Source organism: Bidens hawaiensis, unplaced genomic scaffold (genome assembly GCF_021521415.1).
Source record: "Bidens hawaiensis isolate Kalapana, Puna unplaced genomic scaffold, B.hawaiensis_p1.1 tig00010738_1, whole genome shotgun sequence".
Classification (NCBI taxonomy): Eukaryota; Viridiplantae; Streptophyta; class Magnoliopsida; order Asterales; family Asteraceae; genus Bidens; species Bidens hawaiensis.
In genome coordinates this window covers 558,057-572,800 of record NW_027491823.1, presented here as the reverse complement: position 1 = coordinate 572,800, position 14,744 = coordinate 558,057, and the positions used below count along the sequence as shown (strand labels likewise).

Sequence of the window (14,744 nt, the reverse complement as noted above, 5' to 3'; positions counted from 1 at the left end):
ATATGCAGTACTCATGTCCAAACGAGTTCCTAACGCAGATTGGAGAGATTTCCAAAAGCGAGATATAAAACGGCCATCGCGATCGGATATGATGCTCAAAGGAGTACCATGACGGCAGACAATCTCTTTGACATAAAGATGCGCAAGTTGTTCAACACGGTAGGTTTCACGAATGGGCAGAAAGTGAGCAGACTTGGTCAATCGATCCACTATTACCCAAATGCTATCATGTTTGCTTGCGGTCAAGGGTAACTTGGTGATAAAGTCCATTGCTATACTTTCCCATTTCCACGTAGGAATTTCAGGTTGTTCGAGCAAGCCAGATGGGCGTTGATGTTCAGCTTTTACCTTAGAACAAGTTAGGCATTTAGCTACGAACACAGCAATATCCTTTTTCATACCAGGCCACCAATAAGAAAGGCGCAAATCTTTGTACATTTTGTCAGCACCAGGATGAACGGAATACCGGGTTTTGTGCGCTTCATTCAGTATGACAGAGCGAAGATTCTCATCATTGGGAATCCAGATGCGATTGAGATAACAGAGAATTCCATTCAGGTTAGGGACAAAATGTGCTTCCGCGCCACACGCTGACTCGGCGCGAAGGTTGCCATTGCTGATGGATGCGCGCTGCGCGTCACGAATGCGTGATTCAAGATTGCTTTGAATCGGCGCGAAGTGAAGCTGCGTGCGCGGCAAGATACAGTTAAGTTGGCTGGGTTTGCGGCTGAGCGCATCGGCTACCACATTAGCCTTTCCAGGGTGATACCGGATCTCACAATCGTAATCGCTGATGAGTTCGTTCCATCGGCGTTGTCTCATGTTAAGTTCCTTTTGATCAAAAATATGCTGAAGGCTTTTATGGTCGGTTTAAAGGATACACTTAGTCCCATAGAGGTAGTGTCTCCAGATTTTTAAGGCAAATACAACTGCACCAAGTTCGAGGTCGTGAGTCGTATAATTCTTTTCGTGAATTTTGAGTTGCCTTGACGCGTAAGCGATAACCTTGCCTCGTTGCATAAGTACACAACCGAGACCTTGGTTGGAGGCATCACAATACACGACAAAATCATCATTACCCTCTGGTAAAGTTAGAACAGGAGCTTCACACAACAATCGCTTGAGCTTCAGAAAGGCTTCTTCTTGCTTCGAGCCCCAAATATACGGTTTGCCTTTGTGCGTTAAAGCTGTTAAAGGCAAAGCGATCTTTGAGAAGTTCGAAATAAATCGCCGGTAGTAACCAGCTAAGCCCAGAAAGGAACGGATTTCGGTAGGAGTGGACGGCGTAATCCAGTTCTTGATTGCTTCAATTTTGGATGGGTCGACATGAATACCCATCTTGTTTACAACATGACCAAGAAACTGTACTTCATCCGACCAAAACTCACACTTGGAGAGTTTGGCAAAGAGTTGCTCGGTTCGAAGCTTTTGCAACACCAACCGAAGATGTTGCTCATGCTCGGCCTTGGTTTTAGAATACACCAGAACGTCATCGATAAACACGATCACGAACTTATCCAAGAAAGGCCTACACACCCGATTCATTAGATCCATGAAAACGGCGGGTGCGTTGGTTAAACCGAAGGACATGACCAAGAATTCAAAATGGCCATAGCGGGTTCGAAAAGCAGTCTTGGGAATATCCTCTTCGCGGATACGCAACTGGTGATAGCCAGAACGGAGATCGATCTTGGAGAAACAAGAGGCACCTTGGAGTTGGTCAAAGAGGTCGTCAATACGCTGTAAGGGATACCGGTTCTTAATGGTGAGCTTGTTCAGCTCGCGGTAATCAATACACATGCGAAACGTACCATCTTTCTTTTTAACGAACAACACCGAAGCACCCCAGGGCGAAGAGCTAGGGCGAATGAATCCTTTAGCGGTCAACTCTTGGAGTTGACTTGCTAATTCTTGCATTTCAGCGGGTGCAAGACGATAAGGAGATTTGGCTACGGGGGAAGCACCAGGGACAAGATCAACACGAAACTCAACTTTCCGAGCGGGAGGTAAACCAGAAAGATCATCGGGAAAGACTTCAGGAAAGTCTCGCACGATAGGGATTTCGCGAAGTTTCTTCTTTCCTTCATCGGGTTTGACCACATGAGCTAAGAACGCTACACAATTCTTCCGCAAAAGTCTTCGGGCTTCAGAGCATGACATAAGTTTAAGACCGTTAGATGGTTTCTCGCCGTAGATATGCAGATCACCATTTTCTCGAGGAATGCGAATCATCTTTTTGGCGCAAATAACTTCGGCGCGATTTTGCGAGAGCCAGTCCATACCAATAATCACATCAAAGCTTCCAAGCGGCATAGGAATGAGGTCGATTAGAAAATCATGTTCATTAAGGTTAAGCGTGCAATCTTTGATCACGGAGTTTATTAAAATAGTTTCACCATTAGCCAATTCAACTGAAAAGTTTTCGTTTAAGTTTATGCGCGGTCGCGCAAGTTTTTGTTCAAATGCGCGAGAAATAAAACTTCTATCGGCGCCAGTATCAAAAAGTATAGATGCATATTGTCCGTTAAGTAAAAATGTACCATTAACCACGTCATTATTCGCTTGCGCTTGGTGCGCGGTTATATTAAAAGCTCGGCCACGCGACACTTGGTTTGAAATTTGGTTAACCGGATTAGCTTGCGTAATCTGAACTTGTAGTCTCGGGCACGCGTTCCGGAAATGACTGGGATCACCGCAGTTATAGCACGACCTGGGTCGTGGATTAGGGTATGTTGGCTGTGGGTTCTGCAGGTAGGTTGGTGGTGTTTGCGCAATTGGGTTGGAGGGAAGGACTCTACAGTTCTCAGCTGTGTGACCAATACGGCCACATCGGTTACATTGTCGGCACGGGACTTGAGGTGGGTGGTGAAGTCTACAGGTTGGGCAAAAGGGTTGGTTTCCTGTGTAGGGTTTCTTAGTTGACGGGGTAGGGAGTGCTGGATTGGTTAAGGCATAGTTGTGGACTACAGGAGGTGTTGGGTAGGTCGACAGTGGGTTAGGCGCGTAAACTGGAGGTTGGTAGGCGGGTTGCTGGACAATGGGCGGGTTGGTAAGCGCATAGGCTTTGCGCCTGCGCTTGAGGTTGTTACGGTTTGAGGGTTCTGGCTTGGTCTCTGTTGGTTCAGGGACAGTCTTGGTGAGTTTGGTCTTTTCGGCTCCCCGCAGGAACAAGGTTCCTGCCCTGACATGGTTGTCGCTGAGCACAGCGGCCAACTCGATGGCGTCAGAGAGGGTTAGTGGGTTCCTGGCCCATACAGAATCTTGGATTTCCATGGGGAGACCCCCAAGGAACTTCTCGATGGCTCGGAGGGAAGGGGTAACTAGGTGCGGGACAAGCAAACTAAGTTCGTGGAAGCGCGTCGCGTACTCGCGCGCTTCGCCACTGTACTGTTTCAGGTTCCAAAACTCTTCCTCCAGGCGCTTTACTTCGTTGGGAGGGCAGAACTCTCGCGTCAAGATTTCCTTGAATTCCTCCCAAAGCATGCTAGAAGCAGCCTCTGCGCCACGCGCATGAGCTACTCCATTCCACCAAGTAAGCGCCCTTGATTCTAGGACACTTGAGGCGTATAAGGTTCGTTTGTCTGGAGGGCATTGGGTATGGAGGAAGGTGTTCTCAATTTTCTCGAGCCACTGGAGCATCACGGTGGCTCCTTCAAGTCCGGTGAATTTCGGAGGGTTACCCGCATTAAAGGATTTAATATTGTATCCAGAAGGGTTGGGATTATTTTGGTTTAAGGCTTGGGCTATCGCGGCGGCCATTTCCTGGGAACGTTGCTGCCTACGTCTGCGCGAGGCTTCTCTTCTCTGAAATCGGCGAGATAGCGGAGGCATTCTATAAAAGTTTTAATTTTTGTTAATATCTTGGCATAGGAAATCGTTTTAGCGCAAAGTATATCGTCGTAAAGCTTGTTTCGCAGAGTTAAATGCTATCAAATTTTGAAGTAAAATATGAATTTAAATGCAAACTTAATACAGGTAATAAGTTTGAATTGAAAATCGACAATTCATGCATCACCATGACTCTCCGAATCCTCAATTTAAAATATCGAGTAAACGAGCATTGAAGGTTGACCATTCATGTATCACCATGACTTTTCAAATCTTCAATTTAAAATATCGAGTAAATAAATATTGGAGATTGACAATTCATGTATCACCATGACTTTTCAAATCTTCAATTTAAAACATAAAGTTAATGGTAATTGAAAATCAACTATTCATGTACCACCATGACTTCTCGGATTTTCAATCCCCACAACAAACGAATATGTAAGTAAAGAAACGAATTGAAATTTATCAATAAAAATCGAAAGATCGCGAAATAAACATGAAATCATGTGCTGCGTAAACGCCAGCATATTTTATAAGTATCGAGTAAATAACAATTAGCGCGCAAACATGAGATACTTCTCATGCGCGAAAAGGGACTCTTAGGTATTCTAGGTCGTTACGTCTAACCACCTATCCTAAAGTCACGGAGCTCTGATACCAATCTGTAACACCCCGACCGATGGCGGATTATACATCGGGGCGCCACGTATTGTTTCATTACTCGCGACACTATTTGGGTGTCAATATTTAATAAATACATTTCCTTGCGCACGCGCAGAACATGACATAAAGTGACATAAAATTAATCATATCATAACTCAAAATATTCAAATAACATAAGCTTGTCTTGTTACATTTTAAACTAGGTCCAAAAGAAAAGAAAACATCCTATGTGTCCTCAAGCTTCCAGAAACAGCTACAGCAAACCTGAACATGTGTTAAAATAAAACGTCAACACTTGCGTGTCGGTGAGAAATCAAGTTTAATACATATAAATAGATAACAATATCTGCGCGCATCATGTGTATAACTGGTGTTCAACAAGGGTGTAATCAGATTGTGATCAAGCCTTAGATCATAGCTCATAGTTCAATCCGTGCTCCCAATTGAGCACAAAAACAAGAAAACTGTGCAAGTGTAAACAAAAGAGAAATCATAAACGATAGTTCTCCCGTGTTCATCTAATGGATCCATGAAAACTGCGGAATAGGCCGACAAGACGGTTAATGATCCACACATACAAATAAACAGCCAAGTCTACGTCCATAACACATGGGGTTTTGCGCGACAAAAGTTTATAAACAAGTTTAAGACTCAAGTTTGTACGAACACATGAACATCCCAAAACATTAAAAATAAAAAGGGATTAGGTACGAGATTACTCACCTGAAAAAGGTATGTTGAAAGATAATGCAAGAAACAAGCACAAGTTAACCTATAAATAAAAGTTTATTGATTTAATGATTGATTTTATGTCTTGAATATATGTTAGCATAGTAATATGTATCTTTAACAAATTATTATATATTATATATTACCGGAAATCTGGGCAGGACAAGGGAAAAGACGAAGGCAGAGAGAGGAGGCGGCTGAGGAACAACGACAGAAGGCAAGGAGAAGAGAGCAGAGAAGAGTTTAAGTGTTTGTGTGTGTAGTGTTAAATAACAAGAAAATAGTATTATATATAGGGAAACCCTAGGGAACACAATCCCTTAAAAAGAGGAAAAGATCTTATCAAATCAAGCAAAAGATATCAAAAGGCAAAAGATTCCAAAAGCAAAAGATATCACAAGATATGGCTGCAGGGGAACAGGAAAAAGGCTGACAGGTTACAGAATAAAGCATGGGAGAAGTCAGATAAAGGTACTGGTCAAGGCATGCAAAAGAAGATTTCAAAGGATTATGTCAGTCACTTTTTCTGCCAACCAATGGGGTTGGTGCGCATGCTGCGCCGAAAGTGACTATTCAGACAGAAGATAAGATATCACAAAAGAATACAGACTGACCTAAACAGAAGAAAAGACTTAAGGTCTAGCGCGAGAAGACTCGAGCGCACGCGCGAGGGCGAAGGCAGACAGAGAACAATCCTTAGCGCGCCGCGGGAAGAACTATTATCCTTAGCGCGCCGCGGGAAGAATTACCATTCTTAGCGCGCTGCGAGAAGAACTACAATTCTTAGCGCGTCGCGGGAAGAACTACCGTTCTTAGCGCGCTGCGAGAAGAACTACAATTCTGAGCGCGCTGCGAGAACAGTTCGCCTCGCGTAACGCAGGAACAACTGGTCTTTACGCAGGCTTCCTTGTAAGGAGTCTGGCGCGTGGAGCTGCGCAGACATCCTTAGGCGGGAAGAACCAAAGGACAAGAAAGGAGGTAAGAGAAAAAAGGGGGGTTCAAGGCTTAAGGGTTAAGCAAAGAGGCGGGACGGCGACAAGAAAGAGAAAGAGGCGGGACGGCGACAAGAAAGAGAAAGAGGCGGGAAGAGAATTATTATTAGTAAGTAATATATGTATATATATATATATAATTTATTAAATATTAAATTTACAAAGATTAATAAACAAACTTTTAAATCATAAAAAGAATCGGATTCGAAAACGGGTACCTGGGTCGGGTCGGATCGGGCTGTTGTCACATACGATCAACGGAGAACGTAACCGTGTTCAGGTAAGTTTCTAGCCCCATTTATGTGTTACGTTTTCGGGGCTGTGTGCATACTCAATATGTTTGGTAATACACTTATCCTAAGAGATAAGTGTATGCCTTATGTGGATAATGTGAAATGTATGAATGATTGCCTGATAGTACGTGAACGATCTTCGGATATTGCACGTACTGTCAGGTTGTAACGCTATGTATAAGGTAAGTATGTTATGTATGTTTATGTGTATGAACATGATAGAGATAATAGAAGAAAGAAATGATAATGTATGGTTACGAAAAGGGTACCGAGCCTAATAAAACTCGAGGTATGATGTATGGTTGTATGGTTACGAAAAGGGTACCGAGCCCTACTAATACTCGAGGTATGATGTATGGTTGTATGGTAACGAAGAGGGAATCGAACCCTTCTAATATTCGAAAACTAGGGACCAGACCCTTATAATATCTGTGATGCTAGGGACCAGACCCTTATAATATCTGTGATGTTAGGGAATCGAACCCTTCTAATATTCGAAAACTAGGGACCAGACCCTTATAATATCTGTGATGATAGGGACCAGACCCTTATAATATCTGTGATGTTAGGGAATCGAACCCTTCTAATATTCGAAAACTAGGGACCAGACCCTTATAATATCTGTGAGGTTATAGGGCGAAAGGCTCTTTAAAAAGTATGATTATGTATGTAAAGAAAGTATGAAAGTAAAAAATGAAAGTGAAAGCACTTAGGTGTATATGAAAGAAAGTTAAGAGATTAAGTATGAAGCATAAGAATGTATTGTATGATTATGTGATTAACTAGAACTCACTCAGCGTAGCTGACTTTTAGTATGCACGCAGGTGAGTAGGATGAGGCAGCTCGCTTGAGGAGACACATGGCACTGAACAAGAATCTGGCATCTGAAGACTTATGATGTTTTAATTTTAATGCTTTAATGTTGAAAGACAAAGGATGTTTTGAGATAAGTTATGAATTATGTAAAGTTTTATGAAAGTTTTATATTCCGCGTAAATGTTTTAATTAACTCTGATATTTAGAACTGTGTTTATGAGTAAATCCAACACGAAAGTAGGGCTACCGGTAACGGGGCCTTACAAGTTGGTATATAAATCTATACAAAGACGTAAGTCTATCCTAACAGTGGGAATGGATTCAAAAGATCAAGCTTCAGGACCACTCCCTCCAAACCCACTTGTACCCGCACCATCAGTTGCCTGTGGCGGTTCAAGGAAAGTCTTGAAGGTTCTGACCAGCGGGGACGAACCCGACGGAGCCGGCCTCTTCACGCCGGTCACCGTCGTAGAACTTGGTCGCGCGGCAGTGGCAGCTGTCTCAACCTCCGAGACTGTTGTCTCACCACCACCAGGGTTCCCAGCCACCTCCTCGCTTTCGGTCTCTGAGTCAGACCGATTCACCGGATCGGCCGCAGAGGCAACCTTCGCCTTGCCCTTCGCGCCAGCAGCCTTCTTCTTCCTCACCAAGAAAGGACCATCTGCGGATTCCTCATCAGAAGATGACAAGATTAGAGGAACTCCAGCAGAGGTTTGAGCATGGAGAGGGCGGGGGTTAAAAAGTTCCTTACCTGGCCGCGTGGCACTCAAAATCTCGTGGCCTGGCGGGTAGACCTCCACAAACCGATCCGCCGTTTGCTCCAAGATGGGCAACTCGTTCTCATCAAGAGCACGGGTACCCATCCGAGCGGGACCATCAGCTTCCCGCGGATGCAGGAGCGATTGCAGGTCGTTTCCCTCTGAAAATAAAAAGAAAAACAGTTTAGCGGAAAAACCCTAAATCAGCAAGAAGATATGAACCATACCGTAAGGGACAGAGTTCAAACCGTATTCGAGGACAATAGGAATCTGTGGCGCCTCTGCCCCAGCATCCTTCCACACCCGGCTCATCCCGAGCATCACCATCCCGGATCCGCAAAGCGGTAAACCGGAGTCTGGATGCGGGAAATCTTGGAGAACCATTCCGCCTCCTGGTAGTTGGAGGCGTGAAGGTTCGGGAGAGCTCTCCCTTTCTTGAACGTCATCGCTATCGGGACGACGCGAGCGGAGATATAGAAGAACTCCCGCTTCCAAGACCGAAGACTGCGCTCGGTAGCGCAGATCTTCAAACCCTTGATCCTTGTGACCAAGGTATACCACCCCTGGATACACCTCCAGGAATAGAAGGTCATCAGGCGGTCGACATGGGGCTCCACGCCCAGAATGAGGCACACCCATTCAAAATGGCGAACCTTAGCGATCGCCATCGGGTGCACCTCCGTCAGATGTACACCGTGTCTCTCCAGAACACGGTAAACAAACTTCGTCAATGGGAACCTGAGATTCTCATAGACGAAGAATGCGGCATACACCCCTATCTTGCCCTTGGGGGCATCGTACACCGTCTGATCAGGCTTAGGAAACTCAGGCTCGAAAGGCTCGAGCATGAACTTCCTGACAATGTACTGATATAGCTCAATGGGAAGAGCACACTGGCATTCGCCAGCAGTGCTCTTATCGTCCCTATTAGACGTGGACGACGTATTCTCGGCATACACGTCCGATTCTTCAGCAGTCACTTCAAGATCATGAGTAGACATGTTTTGGAGGATGGAAAGAAGAACGATTTCAGGAGAATGCTCGACGGAAAAGTTAGAGTATTCGCCGGAAATCGCTTAAGAAGAAGAAAGTGAAACTGTGAGTTGAGATGCATCCTCTCCTCCCTTTATATACTCATCGCAATAAATGCGATGAATTTAATGCGGAAGAGAGAGGAAAGCGCAGGTGCAATGAAACTATGACACCTGGAATATGCAAGCTGGCAACAACTGTTGACAGGACGCGAGCCGTAAACTTCGCGGCCACGCGCCCGAAAACTCGCGCCCACGCGCCTGAAAAAGCGTCTGGAATGACCATATACTGTCACGTCGCCGTAACTTCTTGCACGTCCTGAAACTGTCAGAAGAAACCGTCGGACGACGTTTCAACAGTCTGGACTGTTCTTATCCTTTCACCAACTCTTCAAATTTCAAAAAAGATTCAAAAGTAAGCGGGACTATACCCCTTACCTTGGCAACCAAGTAACTACAAGACGGGTGCGGGTACAGTGTCAAGGCAAAACCCTTCACATACTTAGCACCTGCAGGGAATTGAAGCCAAGAATACCTCGGCAACCAAGTAACTATAAGACGGGTGCGGGTACAGTGTCAAGGCAAAACCCTTCACATACTTAGCACCCGCAGGGAATTGAAGCCAGGAATACCTTGGAAGTAAAGTAACTATAAGACGAGTGCGGGTACAGTGTCAAGGCGAAACCCTTCACATACCTAGCACTCCGCAGGGAATTGAAACCAAGAAGGATCTTCTGGGCCATGCTTGCGGAAACGGGAATAACATCCCCGCATAGCGGGAACGTCGAGAACTAGATTGTTGGAAGTTCCAAGATGGAATTGGTTGTTTTAACATAATTGATCACTATGTTCAAAACTACCAAAACCTCATGGAGAATCTACACAAGTGGAACTCAACGCTCCTGACTTGCGAGGAGGTTACAGACCTACCCGCATCATACCCAAAGATCAAGCAGAAAAGTCGGGAATTTCTGCATATGACATTAGGACTTCCGCGGGAAGAATCCCCATGGAAAACCTTAAAACTAAACCCTTTTCAAAACCCTTTGCTTAAGTCCAAAAGTTCACCTCACTTATTAACAATTCATGAGAAGAACATTGGACTGAGGGGACTTGAAGAGGAAGGTCCCAGCAGAGCCCAGTTGGACCCGCAAGACTCACCTCAAAGAGGGACGTCTGCGCAGTTGAAACCGCAAAACTCACCTTCAACAGGGACGTCTGCGCAAAGGCTAAACTCGCAAGACTCACCTTGAAGAGAGACGTCTGCGCAGAAACCAACTGGATCCGCAGGACCCACCATGCTCAGAGACGTGACGTCCTTACGCGCAGTACGCAAGCTGTTCCCGCAGGAAAAGCCTCCCAAGGCACTTAACTCTTAAATAATTTAGTAATGTCACCTGAAGAATGAGTGAGCAAGCCGGGAACACTCCCGCCCAAATGAGCCAGTCCGTACGCTACTGGAGGACCTTTTGTACTGTACCTGACGAGGTATGGACAAAAGGTCTGACCAAAGCAGCGACAGCTCACTGTGACAAAGGAATAGTACACAGCCGGCCTGGTCACTATCAGCCGCTGCCTACTCACCAACCACTGTCACTATTAGCCGCTGCCTACTCACCAACCTGTCGTAGCACGTGCATAGCCTGCAGTTGGTGGAAAAGAATAGTACACAGCCGGCCTGGTCACTATCAGCCGCTGCCTACCCACCAACTACCAGCATGGCATGTGCGTAGCCCACAGTTGGCAGAACAGGAATACTATTCAGCCGGCTGTACCTTCTTGGAAACCTACCTTCGGCTATAAATACTCCAACACCTTGGAATGGTATGGACATTACATTATCTCATTATCTTATCTTCTCTAGCAATCTCTTAATATACACTTATATTCAAGAGCAATCTAGTCTGATTCTCACGCCGGAGGGTGGTCACAAGGAGGTACCCCCCCCTCTCAGTGACGAGCTCATGGTGTCTGTTTTGCAGGTCATCAGAAGAACCATCTTTGCCGGACCTAACCCCTTGTGGGAAACATCTATTTAATCCCCAGATTATCCGTAATCTGCCCGGGGTCGATTAGTGTTTCTTCAATCACCTAAAAATGCAAAACGTAATCCAACACCTTAATACTACAAGGTGAAAGACCCTTTTAGTATAATCCAACACCTTATCTCTTGGAAGTTAAAAAAGTATTGTATTTAAATATTTTTTTTGAATGACAATCTCAAATCCATCTATTCATGCTTTTAATTTACACCAGTAATATATCTTATGCTAGAATTTGAACCATAATATTTCATTCCAAAAGAGAAAACTCGATTAACTGTTTAAATAAATCTTCTCATGTTGAGTCTATAGCTAATTCCATTCATGTAAACTATATATAACACACAAAGTTGGTTAGTATACAACTATACATTCCTTTAAAAGGAACCACCACCACCGTAAATTAAGTCATACGCGACGTTATACGCTCACACCAAAAAAGTAGATCCATTCTCGAAACACACACTCACACTCCAAATTCATTCCCTCTGTATATTAATATTAATCATTAAACCCTAACCAGTTCGTAATCATTCCAGTCAACTTATCAGATCCACCAATGGTGCATTTCTCTTCTCTCATCTTCAACTTATGCTCTTTATTCAAAGTATAATAATGCTATCGATTTATGCATCCTGAACTAGAATTAACTAGATTTTGTGCTATATTATGCATTATTGATCTATCTGTTGCTGTTTGTTAGTTAGTTAGATACTTAGATCTGTTTAAATTCGTTAATTAGTTAGATCTGTCTCAGTGTAACCGTATATCTGTTGCTGTTTGTTAGTTAGTTACATTCTTTAACTTCTAGATTCGGATTTTAGATCTATATTTAAAATGACACGAAGAAAATGTAGTAAGATTAGCATTTGCAGTTTACGAATCCAATAACATAAGATCGATTTCTTATGGAACAGATGAATTACACATAAATTGATTGATCTAATAACTAATTGAACTGTTGCATTGTGAGTTTACTGTGGAAAACAGCTTAATTCATTGCTGATATAGTTAATTAATAATTATTAAATTACAGGTTTATTTTGAATTATTCTATCTTAAGTCTGTTAGATTAGATATGATTCCTATTAAAGTTTTTGTTAATTTTAATCACTATATTTTGCTTCTATATGTAGTAAACAGTTAAATTCAAATATGAGGACTAATAATTAATTTGTGCATTTTAGGTTTTGAGAGTCTGACTGACTGCACAAGTGGCTTAGTTAGTTTTAAGCAACATTTCAGAGATCTACTTTTGTGTTGCTTAAGACCAATGATGATGTCATTGTTCTCGAGAGGGGCTTACGGGCTTCTTTTCACTTATGTCATTATAGTCTCACATTTTTGCAATGGGTTTTATTTACCTGGAAGCTATATGCATACGTACTCAACAGGCGATGAAATATTCGCGAAAGTTAATTCTTTAACGTCCATTGAAACCGAGCTTCCGTATAGCTATTACAGTCTACCGTACTGCACACCTTCGGGTAAAATAAAGAAAAGTGCAGAGAATCTTGGAGAGTTACTTATGGGTGACCAAATTGATAACTCACCTTATCGGTTCCGAATGAACGTTAACGAGTCGGTTTTCCTCTGTACAACACGCCCGTTAAGCGAACACGAGGTTAAGCTTTTGAAACAAAGAACTCATGACTTGTATCAAGTTAATATGATCTTAGACAATTTGCCTGTTATGAGATTCGCGTATCAAAATGGGCATAAGGTTCAGTGGACCGGGTTTCCGGTTGGATACTCGCCTCCCAACGTTGACGAGGCTTACATTATTAATCATTTAAAGTTTAAAGTCTTCATACACGAGTATGAAGGCACGGGTGTGCAGATATTTGGCACAGGGGAAGAGGGTATGGGCGTAATTTCAACAACTGAAGACGAGAAAAAGGCTTCAGGGTTTGAGATTGTCGGGTTTGAGGTATCTCCGTGTAGTGTAAAATATGACCCTGAAAAAATGTCAAAACTTCATCAATACGATGAGGTGGAACCTGTCAACTGCCCGCTTGATTTGGAAAAGTCTCAAGTTATAAGAGAACATGAAAGAGTCTCGTTCACATATGAAATTGAGTTTGTGAAAAGTGACACGAAATGGCCGTCGCGTTGGGATGCATATTTGAAAATGGAAGGCGCGCGTGTACACTGGTTTTCAATCTTAAACTCGCTTATGGTGATATTCTTTTTAGCCGGTATCGTTTTCGTCATCTTTTTAAGAACCGTGAGACGAGATCTCACCCGTTATGAAGAACTTGACAAAGAATCACAAGCACAAATGAATGAAGAGTTATCTGGATGGAAACTCGTTGTTGGTGACGTGTTTCGCGAGCCAAATCACTCGAAGCTTTTATGTGTAATGGTTGGAGACGGGGTTCAGATAATGGGAATGGCGATTGTTACAATAATATTTGCAGCTTTGGGGTTCATGTCACCCGCTTCACGCGGTATGCTTTTAACTGGGATGATAATTCTTTACTTGTTTTTAGGAACTGCAGCCGGATACGCGGGTGTGTATTTATACCGTATAATCAAAGGTACATCTGATGGTTGGAGATCTTTATCTTGGTCGATTGCGTGTTTCTTTCCTGGGGTCGTTTTTGTCATTCTTACTTTTTTAAACTTCCTTCTTTGGGGAAACAAAAGCTCGGGTGCGATTCCGCTTTCTTTATACTTCATATTAATATCACTTTGGTTTTTCATCTCGGTCCCGCTAACCCTCTTAGGTGGCTACTTAGCCACCCGGGCCGAACCGTTGCAATACCCCGTCCGAACCAACCAGATTGCTCGGGAGATCCCGGCTCGAAGCTACCCGTCATGGGTCCTAGTTCTGGGTGCGGGTACACTTCCATTTGGAACTTTATTCATTGAACTCTTTTTCATCCTGTCGAGCATTTGGCTTGGTCGATTCTATTACGTGTTCGGGTTTTTGTTAGTGGTTCTTCTTTTGTTAGTCATTGTTTGTGCTGAAGTTTCTGTGGTGCTTACTTACATGCATCTTTGTGTTGAGGATTGGCAATGGTGGTGGAAGGCTTTTTATGCTTCGGGTTCGGTTTCAGTTTACGTGTTTCTGTATTCGATAAACTACTTGGTGTTTGAGTTGCAGAGTTTAAGTGGGCCAGTGTCGGCTATACTGTATCTTGGGTACTCATTGATTATTGCAGTTGCTATCTTGTTGTCTACGGGTACTGTCGGGTTTGTAACATCTTTCTACTTTGTTCATTATCTGTTTTCCTCAGTTAAGATCGATTAAACGGGTTCGGGAGACCATTTAAAAGGAGATGGTTCATATTTTAGTGTTTACAAAAGAGTGACTTGTTTGTTTTTCTCCCCTTCTGTTATATGTATGTTTCAACATTCAAAGTAATGCAGTTTATATATCATTGATTTCTATATATATTTGTTTGATATATGATTTTTTTTTCTGGTAAAGACAAATAACAAATTCAAGTAGTATTAAACATGGAACACATTCAATACAAAGCTATAATTAACAACCACCCCCACCCCCACCGCCTCCACCGTCACCACCACAACCCCCACCCCCACCACCTCCACCACAACCTCCTCCCCCGCTGCCACCGCC

At 43.4% G+C, this 14,744-nt stretch overlaps 1 pseudogene across 1 annotated transcript; it reads left to right on the top strand.

The window, feature by feature from the left end:
* Nucleotides 1-11,546: 11,546 nt before the first annotated feature.
* On the top strand, nucleotides 11,547-14,538 carry LOC143536145 (transmembrane 9 superfamily member 12 pseudogene; annotated as a pseudogene). The gene is made up of 2 exons (XR_013135838.1): nucleotides 11,547-11,717; nucleotides 12,343-14,538. The product of XR_013135838.1 is annotated as a transmembrane 9 superfamily member 12 pseudogene (transcript).
* The last annotated feature ends 206 nt before the right edge of the window (nucleotides 14,539-14,744 follow it).